The sequence below is a fragment of the Emydura macquarii genome, unplaced genomic scaffold, assembly GCF_026122565.2.
Source record: "Emydura macquarii macquarii isolate MOO-44397 ecotype Brisbane River unplaced genomic scaffold, CSIRO-AGI_Emac_v2 contig_366, whole genome shotgun sequence".
In the NCBI taxonomy this organism is placed as follows: Eukaryota; Metazoa; Chordata; order Testudines; family Chelidae; genus Emydura; species Emydura macquarii.
Window position 1 is genome coordinate 1,416,224 of NW_027130503.1, and position 16,106 is coordinate 1,432,329.

Here is a 16,106-nt window from a genome sequence, read left to right on the forward strand (position 1 = left end):
AAGATGTTTTGATCAACCCCCAAATGTTTGGGTTTTTTAAAATGTCAGTTCATGAAAAATTTCAAAATGTTTTGGTTTTATTCTATTCTGAAAAGGAGCAAATCTCTAAATAGCGTAATTCTTCTCAAAACAGAAAATCCAGTCCCCTCTACTCTACTCCCAGATCCTTAGAAAAGAGCAGAAGAAATTCCTAATTCCTCTAGGCTCACTAAAGGGATCTAGTACTTTTTAATGGCTCAGTGCATTGAACAGAATCTAGCTTCATTGTCTGCTTTAATTATCCAGTGCCTTCCTTCGCAGGGGTCAAGGGATGCCGAAAGATGCCTTTTCATCTGTATGGTGGTCAGCTGGGACATGTGAAATGGCCACATGGCCGGGTTTAAAGGAAGGAATCTTGTCTGGATCCGGTTTATCCCTGGGGGTTCCCAATTGCTCCCCATTTCCACCCTGCTCTGCGTTCTGGTGAATGTCTTGCTGCTGGACCAGTCTGAAAGTAGCTCCCAGTGGAACTTGCTACAGCCTAGACCAGATGGGGACATGCCTGGGTCTCCAGCCCCCAGCCTGAGCCTGGCTATAATGCTCTAGGACAGCTGGCTCCCGTGGACCGGGTGAGTGGTATAGCCCAATTGCCGAAATGTCCTACCTGGTTAGGCGAGTGTACAGCCCAACGGCCTCCGGTTTTTGGAACATTCCTACCTGGCGGGGCAAAGGAATACATCTGTGTAATGTGAGGGGTTGATATGTGTCCATCACAGAGTTACAGGAATGCACCATAAAAATATGGACACACCAGGGGCAAAAATCTCCCCAGCAGTAGATTTGATGAGTGTTTTGTTAAAATAAAATAAAAAGTGAGGGCTTTAAAAAGGGAATTAGCTCAGACATGCTTTGACTGGTCCATCAATGCACAAGATAATGGCTAAGAAACCTTGATTAGTTTTAAAGTGGAAAAAGAAGGGCAACCAGCAGTTTTAACTCTTTCTTCCAACACAACCTGAACTTCAGAGTAGCTATCAACGCCTCCATAAGATCCCTTGCTCGCATTCTCTTTAGTGTTTCTTATTCAGTGTTTGCATCTGGTATTTTAAATAATTTCTTACAAACCAAGAAAATTCCCAAATAAAAAACAACATTGAGATGGAGTTAATGTTGAGGGCACAGATCAGTAACTTCATTCCAGGGATGCTCTAATTATCCCTAAATCAAGCCTTACAAACCCAGGATGATACATTTTGTTAATCATGCCTTCTGTCCAGGCAGCAGCAACCTCTTTCCTGCTGCGCTGGCTGCACCCCCTTCTCCGTTAGCAGAGTGGAGATTGCAGTTGCGTTATAGTAGCACACCCATCCCCTGCTGGGTTTTCTGCCCTTGGACACCCTGTCCCCAAGTTACCCTGGTGTAAATTTCCAGTAGTAGTTTTGTTCCCTTTGACCATTTGCTGCTACTTCTCAGATAACAGCCTATTCACCCACCTGCAAAGGCAAATGCAGAGTTTGCTTGCGCCATCTGTTGGCAAAAGGAGAACATTTAAATGTTTTTTCGATCCAGCCAAAATCCCAAGGAAAACAAGAGCAAATTGTTGTTATTCTGACCATTTGCTTTTATTGGTTCATTTCAGACATTTCCAAATAAGGGATTTTGTGTCATGCTCCTGTTGCATTTTGGATGAACATTTTGTCTTCAGAATGAATCACCAACATATGGAAAACACTGGGAAACTGTGGACTGTCCAGGGATTCTTGAATGGATGAAGGGTTAAACTCTAACCTGGTGTATGTAGGGTGAATTAATGATGTCGCTGGGCCTAATAAACCTGACGGACACGGCAAAATAGCCTGTGGTCTGGGAGCCTGTAACTCTCAGATTTACTTGTTTATTTAGTGTCCCTATTTGTTTGAACTATTTTTTTATCACTATTCCTAGAATAGTCAGACCCTGAATCTGATCACCACACCAGTGTAAATCAGGAGTGACCCCACTGAAATCAGGGGAACTATCAGGGTGTGAATGAGATCGGAAGAGGGCCATGAACACTTTTCATTTGTGGGTCTTCAACAGCTTTACAATGGAGGGTAAATACTGTCAAAACCATGCTACAAACAAGGGAACCAAGACAGACAGAACTCAGTTTTCAGAGGCGATGAACCCCTTTTGTTCCCATTCACAGTTTGCAATAATCAGTGGCTCTGAAAATATGGCACTTTGCCCAAATCCCCCAAACCACAAGATCATCCCTTCCTCTGAAATCTGGGGTGGCTCTTTTTCTTTGGTAACAGTTGGGATTTGGGTACTAGTCTCTCCAAAGCACTAAACTTTGGAGGAAGGATGTGGGAAGGCAAGGGTGGCTGGAGACGAGTCATTCTGGTTTGGGCTCACTAGTATATCAAGGCTTGTTTCCTATCGTGTGCGCCTTTTGATCAGCCGCACACCCCTCCCAGCTGGGATATGAATGAGAAATCTCTCAGTAGCAACATGAAATTCATCATCGGGAATGGACTTTTTTTAATCATGGATTTCCAGGGGTATAAACATCAGTGAGTCCTGAGCTTTATTTCTTCAGCACATTCACCGGGACACGTAGGGTAAATTAAAGGAACCTCTCCTACATAACATTGGTCAATGTGCCCCAGGCACCTATGATTGGTGACCAGACAGCAAGTGTCAAAAATCAGGACAGGTGGTGGGTGTTAATAGGACCTATATAAGAAAAAGCCCCAAATATTGGGACAGTCCCTATAAAATCAGGACATCTGCTCATCCTACAATTGCCCCAAGTGGATTCAAAATATGACTGCATGGGGCAGCATGGTTCAGCTGAGTTCCTAAGTCTCCCAGCCCTAGAATGTGAGAGAAAACACCCTGGTTCTGCTGAGTGATGTGGAGTTCCACCCTATAACCGAGGCATGAAAGGCGCTAGAGAAGCTACTTGGTGATGGGATCCAAGATGACCCTCGGTAGAAAGGACCCAGTGTTAAATCTGGTGGGATGCATTGCAAAGAGAAGGTTTAGCCTCTCCCCGTGCAGGCTTTTCAGTGAGGAAACCTTCTGCCTCTGCCCAGCACTTCACGGGCTAGTCCTGACAAAGGTGGCAACAAAGCCGGCAAAGATGCCCATTGCCCATAGCTGATTCTCGCGCCGCCCACCCCATTGCACAGATCTTCCTGGCAGCTGGAAAAAGAAGTTAGTTTTAGTACGTGTAGCAAGGGGGCCTGGTGGGGAACGTCCCTTTTTGAGGGGCAGTCTAAACAAGAAAAGGGAAGAGAGTGAAAAAAAATCAGCATTTAAAAATTCCCACGTGACTCCTGAAAGACTTTATCCATCAGTGCTGACTTTATCCCGAATCCCATTGGGAGTATAATGCCATGGAATCATCCATTTATCCCATGGGATTTATTCATCTGTCCCTATTTAAATAGCACCTCACACTTGACAGTTCTTTGGGAGGAGGAGGAATTCCCCATAACTATCTGTTGAGATCTCCCCGAGAGAAAAGAATAAAGCCCCTGAGGAGGAATCCTTTCCACTCCTGCCAGGGTCTATAAGTGAGCTCAACACGTTGTGATAAATAGTACTGAAGGCAGCTGATATCTGCTCTTCATCCATCCCCAGGAGAAGACCATTGACGCATGCAGTCTCTGTGCCGTAACCAGGTCTGCACCCAGGGTGAGAAGGGCCCAGGAGATCAAAGGCATCTGGACACTGTGAGAGTCGTCTAACCACAACCTTCTCCACAGACTTACCCAAGAAGAGAAGAGGTGATGCTGGTCAATATGTTAAGTCTTGAGCAAAGGCTGCACTAATGCTTCCTTTGAAGCACTGGGAAGCCAGCCCTGACTGAGAGAGGCACTGATTATCTCTATAACCAAGGACCCAGTATTTCTCCACTGACCTCCACCAGGCAGGAAAGACGTACATCCAGAGCCCGAGTTGTGGGAAAATTCTCTCACACCTCCAGTACCACAGGGAGCATCAGCTGGAGCTGTGAGGTCCTTGTCCCCCCTGACCTTGCTCTGCCACCAGTTCATCCCAAATCTGATCAGTTTTACCCAGAAAACAACAGGAAATGTACTCAAAACGGCATGCCTGGGTTCCTGTGGAAATTAGAGCAGCCGCGTGTCCTTTCAGCAGGGGCTCCATTATAACCCAGTTCTGTATATTGATCTGTAAACCCCTTTCAGCAACGGATCGACCCATGATCGCCCCACCCTACCCGGTTCAAACTTCCCTTCCCTCCCCAACTCTGCTACTGTGAACCCTTCCTTATCTAATGCTACCATCCTCAATCTAATATCTGGATCAGTTTATCCTCTTATTCCTTCCTACTCTCTGTTTAACACAGAAGAGAATCCTATCTAACAAGACTCAGCTCCCCTCTTTTTAGTGCTGGTCTGTGAGATGTGTGACCTAACCGATCGTCTCGTATGATAGATGGTCATTGGCTGGCCCTTGAACATTTTCAGGTGCACTTTAAGACCATATCAGGCTTTGTTAGGTTGACATCAGAGTCACCACTTCTAACTGAGGCCACAGGGACCTTCACCACCTGAGTTCTGATTTGTGTCCTACATGAAATGAGTTTGGTGGGGCTCAGTTCTGTTCCTAGAGCACAGGTGTCCAGCCCACAACATATAAACAACTACCAACCTTGATGTTTGCTGGCCTCTTTGTTAAGAATCAGCAGGGAGGCCAAAGACTGACTAAAGATTGTCTATGGAGACCATCTCCACTCCACAGCTGATTCTCCTAGGTCAGGGATGGAGCAGAGTGGAGAAGCTGGCATTGCACTGCCTCTGCTATACCTGTTCTGTGGCTAAATAGAAATCTTCGGTGCTATCAGTCAGGCAGCTTCCATCTCTCTAGCCATAAAGAGCAAAACTGTTCTCTCCTTTCACCCATCTCTTTCTTGTCTGTTAACCTTTTCCAAGATTCTCCTGAATCAGTTCACTCGCCAACCATATCTTCCTGCACATTCTGCATATCGATTTGAGTATTTAAATGAGTTTATTTTGATTCTATGATGTTTTCCTTTTCCAAGAGCCAACACAGCTTGGACCGTCTGGATTGATTTTTGTTTCCAACTTACAAAAAGAGCAAAAGCAAAACCAAAAGTAAATCTCCATATGAGAGTGGGAGAGAGCACAGTGTACGCGACTCCTGCACCAGCCATCCTGAACTGGCAAACAGCACTGCCACTAGTGGGCAAGCAAGGACACTCTCTCTGTTTGAAGGTGCTGTGTGTGCAAAACAGAATCCAAACAGCTCCCCTATGTTTATGTAGCTATGTGAACCACCGTGTTCAGGCAAATCAACGTATTAGTAAAATGTTCATGAAACCTGTCAGGTTTAATTGCATACTGACGAGCGTTTGCTGACTGTGAATTTAGAATTTGCAATCATGGAATTGTAGGATCTCGAGAGATCTTCTAGTCCAGTCCCCTGCACTCAAGGCAGGACCAAGCAGTATCTAGACCAGTGGTCCCCAAACTGTGGAGTGCTCCCTCCTCAGGGGGTATGGAACAATGTCGGAGGGGCATGGCAGAGCCTGGGCCAGCCGCCATGTGGGGCAGGGAGGGAGCACCACCCAGCCCCATTCTGCCCTCAGCTCAACCCCACCTTAACATCCAGCTCCTGGCCCCACTCTTGCTCCCACCCACATTCCAGAGCCCATGCCAGGATCCCACTAATCCATCCCAGAGTGACATTTGCTTTTTTTTGCAACAGAGTGACACTGTTGACTCATATTTAGTTTGTGATCCACTCTGACCCCAGATCCCTCTCCGCAGTACTGCTTCCTAGGCAGTCATTTCCCATTTTGCACATGTGCAACTGATCACTCCTAAGTGGAGCAGTTTGCATTTGTCCTTATTGAATTTCATCCTATTTACTTCAGACCATTTCTCCAGTTTGTCCAGATCATTTTGAATTTTAATCCTATCCTCCAAAGCACTTGCAACCCTCCTCCCCCAGCTTGGTATCATCCACAAACTTTATAAATGTGCTTTCTATGCCATTATCTGAGTCATCGATGAAGATATTGAACATAACTGGACCCAGAACTGATCCTTGCAGAACACTACTTCATATACCCTTCCAGCTTGACTGTGAACCACTAATAACTACGCTCTGGGAGCGGCTTTCCAACCAGTTCCGCACCTACTTTATAGTAGCTCCACCTAGGCTGTATTTCCCTAATTTGTTTACGAGAAGGTCACGTGAGACAGTAGCAAAACCCTCACTAAAGTCAAGGTATTACATATCTACCACTTCCCCCCTGTCCACAGATCTCGTTAGCCTGTCAAAGAAAGCCATTAGTTTGGTTTGACATGATTTGTTCTTGACAAATCCAGGCTGACTGTTCCTTATCACCTTCTTATCTTCTAAATGTTTGCAAACCAACTGCTTCATTATTTGCTCCATTATCTTCCCAGGTACTGAAGGTAAGCTGCTCCATCCTGAGCTGCTACATCAGAAACCAGAGTCTAAGAGTTATGCCCATCCAATCAGAAAACAGAATCATACCTTTTGAACCCCATGTGCTCAGTCACACCTGCTTGAATTTTGAACAGCAGATTCTAACAATGAACTACTTGTTATGGAGCTACAGATAAAGAGTTGTTTGCAGAAGTCTTTTGGGAATGGAATTCACTCCTCTGCCGAGAGGCCCGCATAAGGACAAGGCAACGTGCACATCTCTAATTTTAGACAAAACTTTTTTTACTGGTGATGAAGTGTCGAAGGAAGGAATCCAGTTTGACTCCTCTGTGTATCTGGCCAAATATTTACATGGCCCTCATTTCCTTAGTCTTTGATTCTATGGCTGTTTTTGCAGGAAAAACATGGAATCTTTGTCTAGGTAAACTTAATCTGGAGACGCTGAGAGCTTACGTGGGACTTGGCAGGTATCAGTGGGTCGTTAGTGGCACCAATGCCTTTTGCCACTCGGGCAAATGTCGCCCTGTCAGTAATTGGGAATGACCAATACGTTTGAGAAAAACACTGTTTGCTTTTAATGCACCATTTCTGAGCAGGGAAAGAAGCAAAATTCTTCAAGGAAATGTTCTGCTCATAAATTACTTATCCAAATCCAGCTGACAATAAAACTTGTTTGAAACAAGAAATAATCGGTTACCTCACATTTACCTCTTTGATCATAAATTTCCCCATCAAAGATGTTTAGTCTAAACACCTAGAGACTAGAATCTCTTATACAAATTCCTGCGGTTTCTGGGCAGTAGAATAGCACGTAGACGGAAGGTGCCAGGATATTTCAGGTTGTTGCAGGATGTCGCCTGTGACAGGGTGCTGGCTGAAGACTTAAGGCAAAGCCAGCCTTCTGCCAACAGGGGATTGGAGCCGGCTGAGTGAGCCTGCAGGGAGTAGGCCAAGAGGAAGCAACAGCTAGGCTTGTTAGGCAGGCCATATAAAGGCTCACAGAAAAGGCGGAAGGAGGGCAGAGGGGGTGAGTGACCAGCCTGGGAGGGAGAGACCACAGTTGGAGGTGGGCGTCCCTGTGTTAGGGGCTGGGATGGTGTGTGTGTAAATCAGGGGTCAGCAACCTTCATCAAGGGCCATGCCAAATCTTGCCCCGTCCCTCTCCCAGAGCGGCGGTGGGGGGTCTGTGGGCTCGTTCCTGCAGGGGCCGTGCCACTCCCGGCCAGGGGAGCTGCTCGGCCCACGTGGAGAAGGGACAGGGCTGTGTCAGCGAGGGGCGTATGGCACTGCTTGGGGCCGGGAGCGGCGCGGCTCCGGCCAGGGCGCTGCCCTGCCGCTCAAGGTCGGCGCCCGGGCCACCTTTGGCCTGCGTGCCATAGGTTGCCAACCCTGAGTGTAAATAGATGGTGGCGGGAACAGCCTGGGAATAAAGGAGCATGAAGCCGAGATCTGTGAGTGGTTTGTGGGGCAGAGGGCTGGAGCAGCGGGGGAGGGGGGAGGCCTGCGTGATCCTGCTATACTGCATTTCCCAGCCGTTTAAAGATCAGCGAGTACGAGAGTCCGGGACTAGTAGTGCGGCATATCGTGGGTCTCTGGTGAACGTGGCATATCGTGGGTCTCTGGTGAACGTGGCATATCGTGGGTCTCTGGTGAACGTGGCATATCGTGGGTCTCTGGTGAATGCGGCATATCGTGGGTCTCTGGCGGCCGGGGGCCAAGCCTGCATTTGCGTCCCCTGCCCAGGCCTCATGTGTACCCCTCCCGCACAGGGTAGGAGGGGTCCCTGGTCCCCACCAGACAATGCTGCCCCCCAGCTGCCCTGGGGAGGGGACATCTGTACCTATGGGGGGCGCACGCCCGCTGACCTCTTCCTGCGCCCTAGGGGCTTTTCTGAGGCTCATTGTGGTGGCAGAATCAGAGCCCTCCCCCTCACCCCCCGCACTTACCTGCCACATGGCGCCTGCATCTCTCACTCCAGCCCCACAGCCCAGTGTCGGCTCAGGCGGGGCGGCCTCACCCCCTGGCCTGGTGGGGCGGGGGAGCCGGGCCAGCCTTCAGGACATACAGAGGGCGGGGGGCACAGGAGGCTTTGAAAGACGGCTCTCAGAGCCTCCTGCACCCCCGCCCCTCCTCGGTATGCCATTGGTTATGGTCCTTTTTTTACTTACACCACATATGCCCAAGATATGGCTGGCGGGTTGGCTCCAACCTCCGTGATCCATTTATGGCCTGGTCACATTCTCCAGAATCTCAGCCTACTTATTTTTTAAAGAATAAACGTTTCTAGCCCTCATGGTTGTGCAGAAAAGGTTCCAAACATGAACCAAGTGTGAACCGACACTGCCTGAGTCTGCAGGCAGCCTGATACCTTTGCTTTGAAGGGTGTGACCTGCTTCCCATTGGCGTGTCTTCCCTAAAGGCCAATGATGATGCTTCAGTGTCAGCGTTAAGGATCCGCTGCTAGTCTTTCTAGAGGATGGAGCAGGGCAGAGGATGGGCGTGAAGTCCTGGGAGAGAGGGGAACTGCGAGTTGCTCCGGGAAAGGAAATACACTGGGCAGAACAGAAGAGACTAGCAAAGCAGGAAGGAGAGGGAGAGAGAGATAGAAAGAAAGAAGGGGTGGTGAAAGAAGAGAGAGAAGGCAGCAGTAGCGGTGACTTCACATGGAGTGGATTTTCTTGCTGGGTGATGCTGACTGTGACAATATGGGACTGAAAATATTAACGTTTAATCACTGCATAAAGGCTTTATTGTCTCCTTGATCTCTGTGCAATTCTCTACTGACATCAGGGGAGTGTGGAGGGGTGTGACCTGCCCATTCTGTGGACTGAGGGGAGCACACAGTCCTGAATGTACATCCCAATTTACAGCCTAAAATCAAACATAGCATCCTGCCAAATGAATGTGACACACTAGATTAATCCAGTCAGTTACTTATTCAAATCCCCGACTGCTCTGTATCAATAACAGTAGTTGCTAGATGGTGATGAGTTTTTATTCTTGTTTAAGATTATTATTATAGTGCCCAGCGGCCCCAAATTAGGATTAGGACCTCATCATGCTAGTTGCTATGTGAAGATATACAGCTCCAATCCCTGATCCAACACGCTGAGCAACTGTCAGGCAAAAGTGGTCCAAGATGGAGTTAAGGTTGTTAATGTGCCTTAACATCCAGGGCAAAAATACCCTGAAGTGCCATTCCACTCGAAAAAGTGACCCTGTAAAAGTGGCATTGTGGGTTTGCCTCATTCATGAACAGTGATGCCAGATCACACTTAGTACGCAAGCGAATAGATCCTTTTTTCTAATTGCAAACTCAGCCGGAGATCTGAGAGTCAGGCTGGGCTCTGTCCTTTTTATGCATCGTCACCAGTAACAGTGGTTCTGCAGGCCAAATCGTGCCCCCAGTAACTCCTGTGCAACCCCTTCCTCTTCAGAATCTGCGCTGTGATTCCTGGGCCTGTGCCTTTATGATTATAATTATACTTGTGTTACAATATATTTATAATATATAATTATTTGTGTTCCAGTGGCATCTTGAAGCCTCTGTTGAAATCAGGGCCCCCTTGCGCTTGGTGCTGCACATGCACTAGAGACAAATAGTTTATAATCTATGTAGAAAAAGGCTGGGAAGAGAAATGGAGGCACAGAAAGGTAAAGCCACTTGCTAAGGTCACAGGCAGACCAGGGAATAGAACCCAGTCTCCTGTGCCCTATGATAGTACCTCATACCCCCTAGATAACACTGCACCATGAGTGGTGCATCAGTGCCTCGAACGGCTGGTTCTGGCTAGGCCTCAGCTTGCTACTTTTTTGGCCAGGCAACCGCAAACTAACCCCCACTCTGAGTCCAGACCCCCTTCCAAGCCGTACCACTTTGATCAAGCCACGTGCTTACCTAGGCCTGGCGCACAGAGCTAGGGTTCTCCTGGTTTTGTAGAAGGCAGTAGCACTCGGCTACAATGAGAGGTATTCGCCCTTTCTCATCCAGCGACGTGCTCTGCTTCTCCACACTGCACCTGGTCAGAACACTCCAGAGCATGAATCCTGGGCACATATTAGCACACTGGATGCTTAGCACTTTGGAAGCTGAATTTAGAACTTGTCTAACCCGACTAGATTGGCCACAAGTGGAGTCTGAGCCACTACAGAGCTAAAATCATGAGCTTCGCCCATTTGAGCTAATGACAGAACTCCTCTCGCAATAAGAGACTCATAAACCAGCTGCTGCGCGGGGACAAAGACACCAGTCTGAGTTACACTTGCGCTGCTGCTGCTCATACTGTGCCTGTTCTAAGGACGCAAAGGCTGGACTCTGATCTAACATTGGTGGCATGACTCCACTGGTGTGAAAGTGATGTCAGTAAGAACAGAAGCCGGCCCTCGGGCTCCGACAGCACTAAATTCACTGCTCCTCAAAACCTGGTCAAAGACAAGATCAGGGACCTATTCCACATTGCAGATCTGTCCTAGGAGACTTACACTGGCCATAAAAGGGAAGCTTGATCACAAAGGTGGTCTATATAGCATGACAATCATCATGTAGTAATGATCCTGCAGAGACTTGTCTATACTAGGGGTTCCACTGAAGCCAGTGAACTGCAAGTAGAATCCTGGGGGGAGTTTTCTTCTCAATTCTCTAATGCAGTCACAGCCCTGATTTTTTTGTCCTATGTTTCAAACCATCCCCAGTTTCCTCCTTGCAGACATGCAGTGAGAAGGGAAGAGCTCTGCTGGAAACTGGCCCAGAGTTTAATGTGACTTCATTATTTACTATGTGAAAGAGCAGGTTAATCTTTACATTGGTACGGATGTTCATTGCGAGAACCCACTTACATGAGGTTTTGATTGAAGAAGTGACAGAGGCTCCCTGAGGCTTTTAAATAGCAACTGGCAAGTATTTTTTGCCTATTAAAGTTTTATTTTTAGTTGGACCAATGGAAATCATTCTGCTCCTGGGAATCTTTTGTGAGATCTCACGAACCCCAGTGATGAGTACGGTAGATGAACTAGAGGAACGGATGATAGAAAGACAACGCTGGGGAGATACCCATCATTTGTTCCTCCTTTTGTCCTCCAAAGCCCTGGAGAGCTGCACCCTTCAGAGACCTCTTAACACTGTGCCATGCAACCCTAGGAATGACTGAGCCTTTTCCCCAAGGGGCTGACAATGGTGCTTCGGGGGACTTCAGAGTGAGCATTCATCCCCAGAAGCTGGAACTTCTGCCAGCCTAGCCCAGTAGCATGTTCTGCATCAAATGAATGTGTATTTGAAAATAAGATGAAGCCATTCCAAATGTCTTAGGTCACCAGATTAGCTCCCGTCCTGTCCTGGCGCCTAGAGAATCCCACTCAGGTTTGCTGCAAAGGTAGCCACTAAAATCATGACTAACCAACAAGGTCCTCTGTCGGGAAGAGTGTCCAGTGAATGCAGGAGGCCAGGCTTTCTTCAGTGCTTCAGACACAAATTCAAGAGAGCTAGTCCTATGGAAGCTGTCTTCTGGGAATCAGTGCTATGTGCAGCTGTGCGTGTGCAGTTGTAATACTTGTAAAAGGACAGACTGGCAGGATCTCATTCAGGGGGAGAAGGCAATACTTGTAAAAGAACAGACTAGCAGGATCTCATTCAGGGGGAGAAGGCAATACGCCAGGTTTACTGTAAATGTAGGGAGATTACAAAGCAGTCACATTCACACACACACATTCATAGCCAAGCAGTTCTGCAAGCTGGTGTGATAGAATTACCAGGCTTTTATGCATCGCTCGAGCCAGCCTAGTGGCCAACTAGGCTGGGCACGAGGAGGGAGCCAGGCCTCTGTCAGACACGATGACAATTGCAGAACGAGACCCAAAGTTTCCCTGTTTTTATCCATCTTTCACACTTGCTGGCTCTCATGTACGTCTATGGGCCTTGCTGAGTCATGCTGCCTCTGGGTTCAGTCGAGTTGTTAATCACCAGTTAATTGCAAGCATGACAATTCTCTTATTTCTGTACTTTCTTTGTTCCCAGGGTGGATCCTTCTGTACTTTAGGGTCATTGACAGGCATTCTTTGGCCTTCAGGGTTAGGATGGCAGCTGGTGTCTTTACTTCCCCTTTCTGTTGTTAGAGCAGTTTAGGTTGGTGTCTTTTTATGCCCTGCACATACATTCCTCACACACGCACAGAATTTATCAAGATATTTTTAGGTTTAATAATACAAGTTTCGGGAAAGAGCTTACTTCAAGAAACTAGCAAGACGGAGTCCACTTATGCCCCACTAAACAGTACTGTACCATCATCATAACGGAAAAATCTATCTCACTTACACAATAAAACAAGGAGTCTACATCTGCTTTGTTTGCACAGCTCCTGGGGAGGGCTCACACAGTGGTGCCCCTCTTTTGCACACACACACACATGCAGTGGGTGCATATAGCTGCATCTTCAGGGAAACACACAAGCCTGCTTCCTGAAAATCAGGCTCACAAAGCAGTCGAGTCAAACTTCTTCTCCATACTAACAATGCTGTTAGTATTAACAGTAACCTTAACAACCTCTGTGATCCCCGAAGGACTGCAAAATCGGCGCTATTGCCACTCAGAACTTCAGAGCAACAATAGAGACAGACTCAGATCATCTTCCTCCAGACACTCAGGCTCCTGCCACATGAGAGAAAGGAGAATCCCCATTAGCAGTAGGGGCTGTGACACAAACCTGAGCATTTCTAGTTCCAGCCAGTAGAGGACAGTGGTTTTCATAGTTTCTAAGGCCAGAAGGAAGACAGGATCAGGGAGGTAAATGAACCATCAGGCTGAAAATAGGACGTCTGTGCTAAATAAGATAAGTAAATAGGTCAGCAGACAGAACATAGGAGCCAGCTAAGATAAGAGGGAGCACGTATGTGTTTTGCCGGTGATTTCAATGAAGTCAGAATTTCACCCAATGAGTCTTATAAATCTATATGTAAAGGAACTGGAGGTGGTGGCAGGATTGGACTTGAAGTGAATGTAGGAGAGTAAAGAGTTAAAGCTGGACAAGCGGTCAGGCCTACGCTACAGGGAACGGGGTCATGGCACGGGCAAACCTTGTCTCTGCTCATTGGGATGAATTTTTTTAGTTAGAGTCATGTTATCTCTCTTCTTTTCCTCCCTTCCTGGCCATCTGCGCAGGGGATGAGACTAACAAAATAACTATCTCCCTTCCTGCACAAGACCTTTGGTGGGAAGAGGGCATTATCTCCTTTCCCTCCCTTGCATACTGGTTATTTTAAAAAATGTTCGTGTAAAGATAATAGGTTTCAAGGTAATGCGCCTGCGTTCTGTACAATAATTCTGTAAATAACAAACAGGGGGCGGGTATAATTGTATTCATTGTATAGTTATTAATATTCATTTTATAGTTAATGTAACCAAATCAGGGTCTGTGTCTCCGTTTCTTATTTCTAACAGTCAAGTGCTTACAAAACAATTAAAACCATATGGGGATAGAAATTCATTTTTCTTTTCAGTTAATCCCCTCTCTTGAGTTTCATTTGTGCCTGAAACTTGAAATAATTGTGATACTGCCCTTGACATACGAGTGCCTGAAACAACGTTGTTTATGGCTATCTTCCTACTAAAACTGACCTTTATTTTGGAGCTGGTCGGGAACGGAAGTTTCTGATCCACTGGAAATTCCAGCATTTGAGAAAAAACATTGTTCTGAATCAGAACAAAGAGCCAAAATTTAGAAATTTCCTGCCAAGTGAAAATTCTGAAAAAAATTGATTTAGGATCAACAAAACATTTCCTTTTGACTTTATCATTTTCATTCATTTCATTTAGACTTTTACAGTATACTAAAATATTACCTACTATATATATATTATAATAAATACAATATACAAGTATAATATAAAAAGTAATATTTTACTATAAAAGCCGAAATGAAATTAAATGTTCCAACATCGTCAAAATGAAACATTTAAAAATTTCCTTTCCTTTCAGAAATTCCGTCAAAATTGACATATACTTTCAAAACATTTCAATGAAACTGCCTTTTTCATGGAAAACTGATCCCTTGAAACATTTGCAACCAGCCCTAGCTATTGTGTGTGCTTGTCTTTTATTCCTGTAGTCAACAGCAATGGGACAAAGTTGGATGAATTAATAAATCTTTTCCACCTCTGATTTCTATGATTCTAGCCTGCACATCATTGTTTGGATAAAAGTTGCACTCCTTGGCATGCCGTATACTTAGAGGTGGGGAAACCTTGCAATTACAGACAAATTTTTCCTTGTATAATGTTAGAACTTGAAAAAGATTGTGCTGTTTCTGGTAGGAAGAAGAGCTTTGTATAGCTGGAAAGCTTGTGTCTCTCAGCGTCAGAAGTTGTTTCAATAAAAGCCATTTCCTCACCTGTCTTGTCTCTCTAATGACCAGTAGATGGCAGGAGATCTCTAGGGCCTGATTCACCTTTGCACCTTATGAAGTCATTTGCTAAAGTACAAAGTGAGTGTAAAATGCTACCTTTGTTCCTTGGTAGCGTTTGACACCCGCTTTGCACAGGGGTGAATGATTGCACATTGTGCAGGGCAATGGTGACTAAAGTCCTAGTGATTTCCTCCCCCAGGCTCTCTTGTAGCTACATTAAGATGTGTAGTTTTTATCTTGTTCCGGTCTAGGGCCATGCCACCCAGAATGGGCCTGATCTCAGAAACTAAGCAGGGTTGGGTTTGGTTAATACTTAGAGGAGACGTGGTTTCTTGACTGATGTCTGGTGAGAATCTGTGGTTAAAACTCATGAGCTGATTATCTCTCCGGGGTGCCTGTGGAGGTGCTGAAGTCTATAGCTGTGCTCCAACCACTGATCTGGGGGGGGGTTGGAAATACCAAGGCTAACATGAAGTCTCATTTAGCACCCTCATATTTCTAGCCCCTTTCATTGCAAAGAAAGCCTTGCAAATGGAATACACCTCCAGGCTCACCATCACTTTGGTAAATTGAAACCGAGCAAAAGTGTTAGTCCTTTCTAGACTATCTCCGTGGCAAGCAGCAAGCTGAAATTGTTTTGGCTGTAGTCCTGTTCTATAACGGTGGTGGTAGGTTTTCTTTTTCAATGGAGAAAAGTGGTTTTGTTCCCCGCCAAGTTACTCAAAAACTGCTGAAAGGATTTTGTTCAAACGTTGCAAAAGAGTGGCCTTCCAGCAGACAGCCACCATGGAAAATTTGAGTCCCCACAAAATGAAAAATTTGGCAAATTATGAGCTGGTGCAAATGGCATATTGGAACAGAAACTCAGGGTAAAACGTTTGGGGGCCACTGCCATATTGGCACATACACACCCCTACCAGACAAGCTGTCATTTACTAGAGCAGTTAGAACGGGAAGGTTGCAAATAGCCTCCCTTTCCTGTATGTAAGAAAGGTGATAAGCGATGTGACAACGAGCCAAAGTCCTCTGGAAGGCAAGAGAGTTTAGAGATAACTGGTCCTCAGGTCTAGTCCCTCGGGCTATCCCTTTGGCTTAGGCATTCTTTGTTGATGCTACCTCAATCCTTCCTCTTTGGCCTGGCAAATGAAGTCTTGGTGTGACCCAGTGGATAGCGCACGCGGGTCTGGAAATCGGGAGACCGTAGTTTGCTCCTCTGCTCCAACACACGACTCTTGGCAAGTGACTTAGGTCTTGTCTACACTAGCGCTGAGGCCGGCAAGA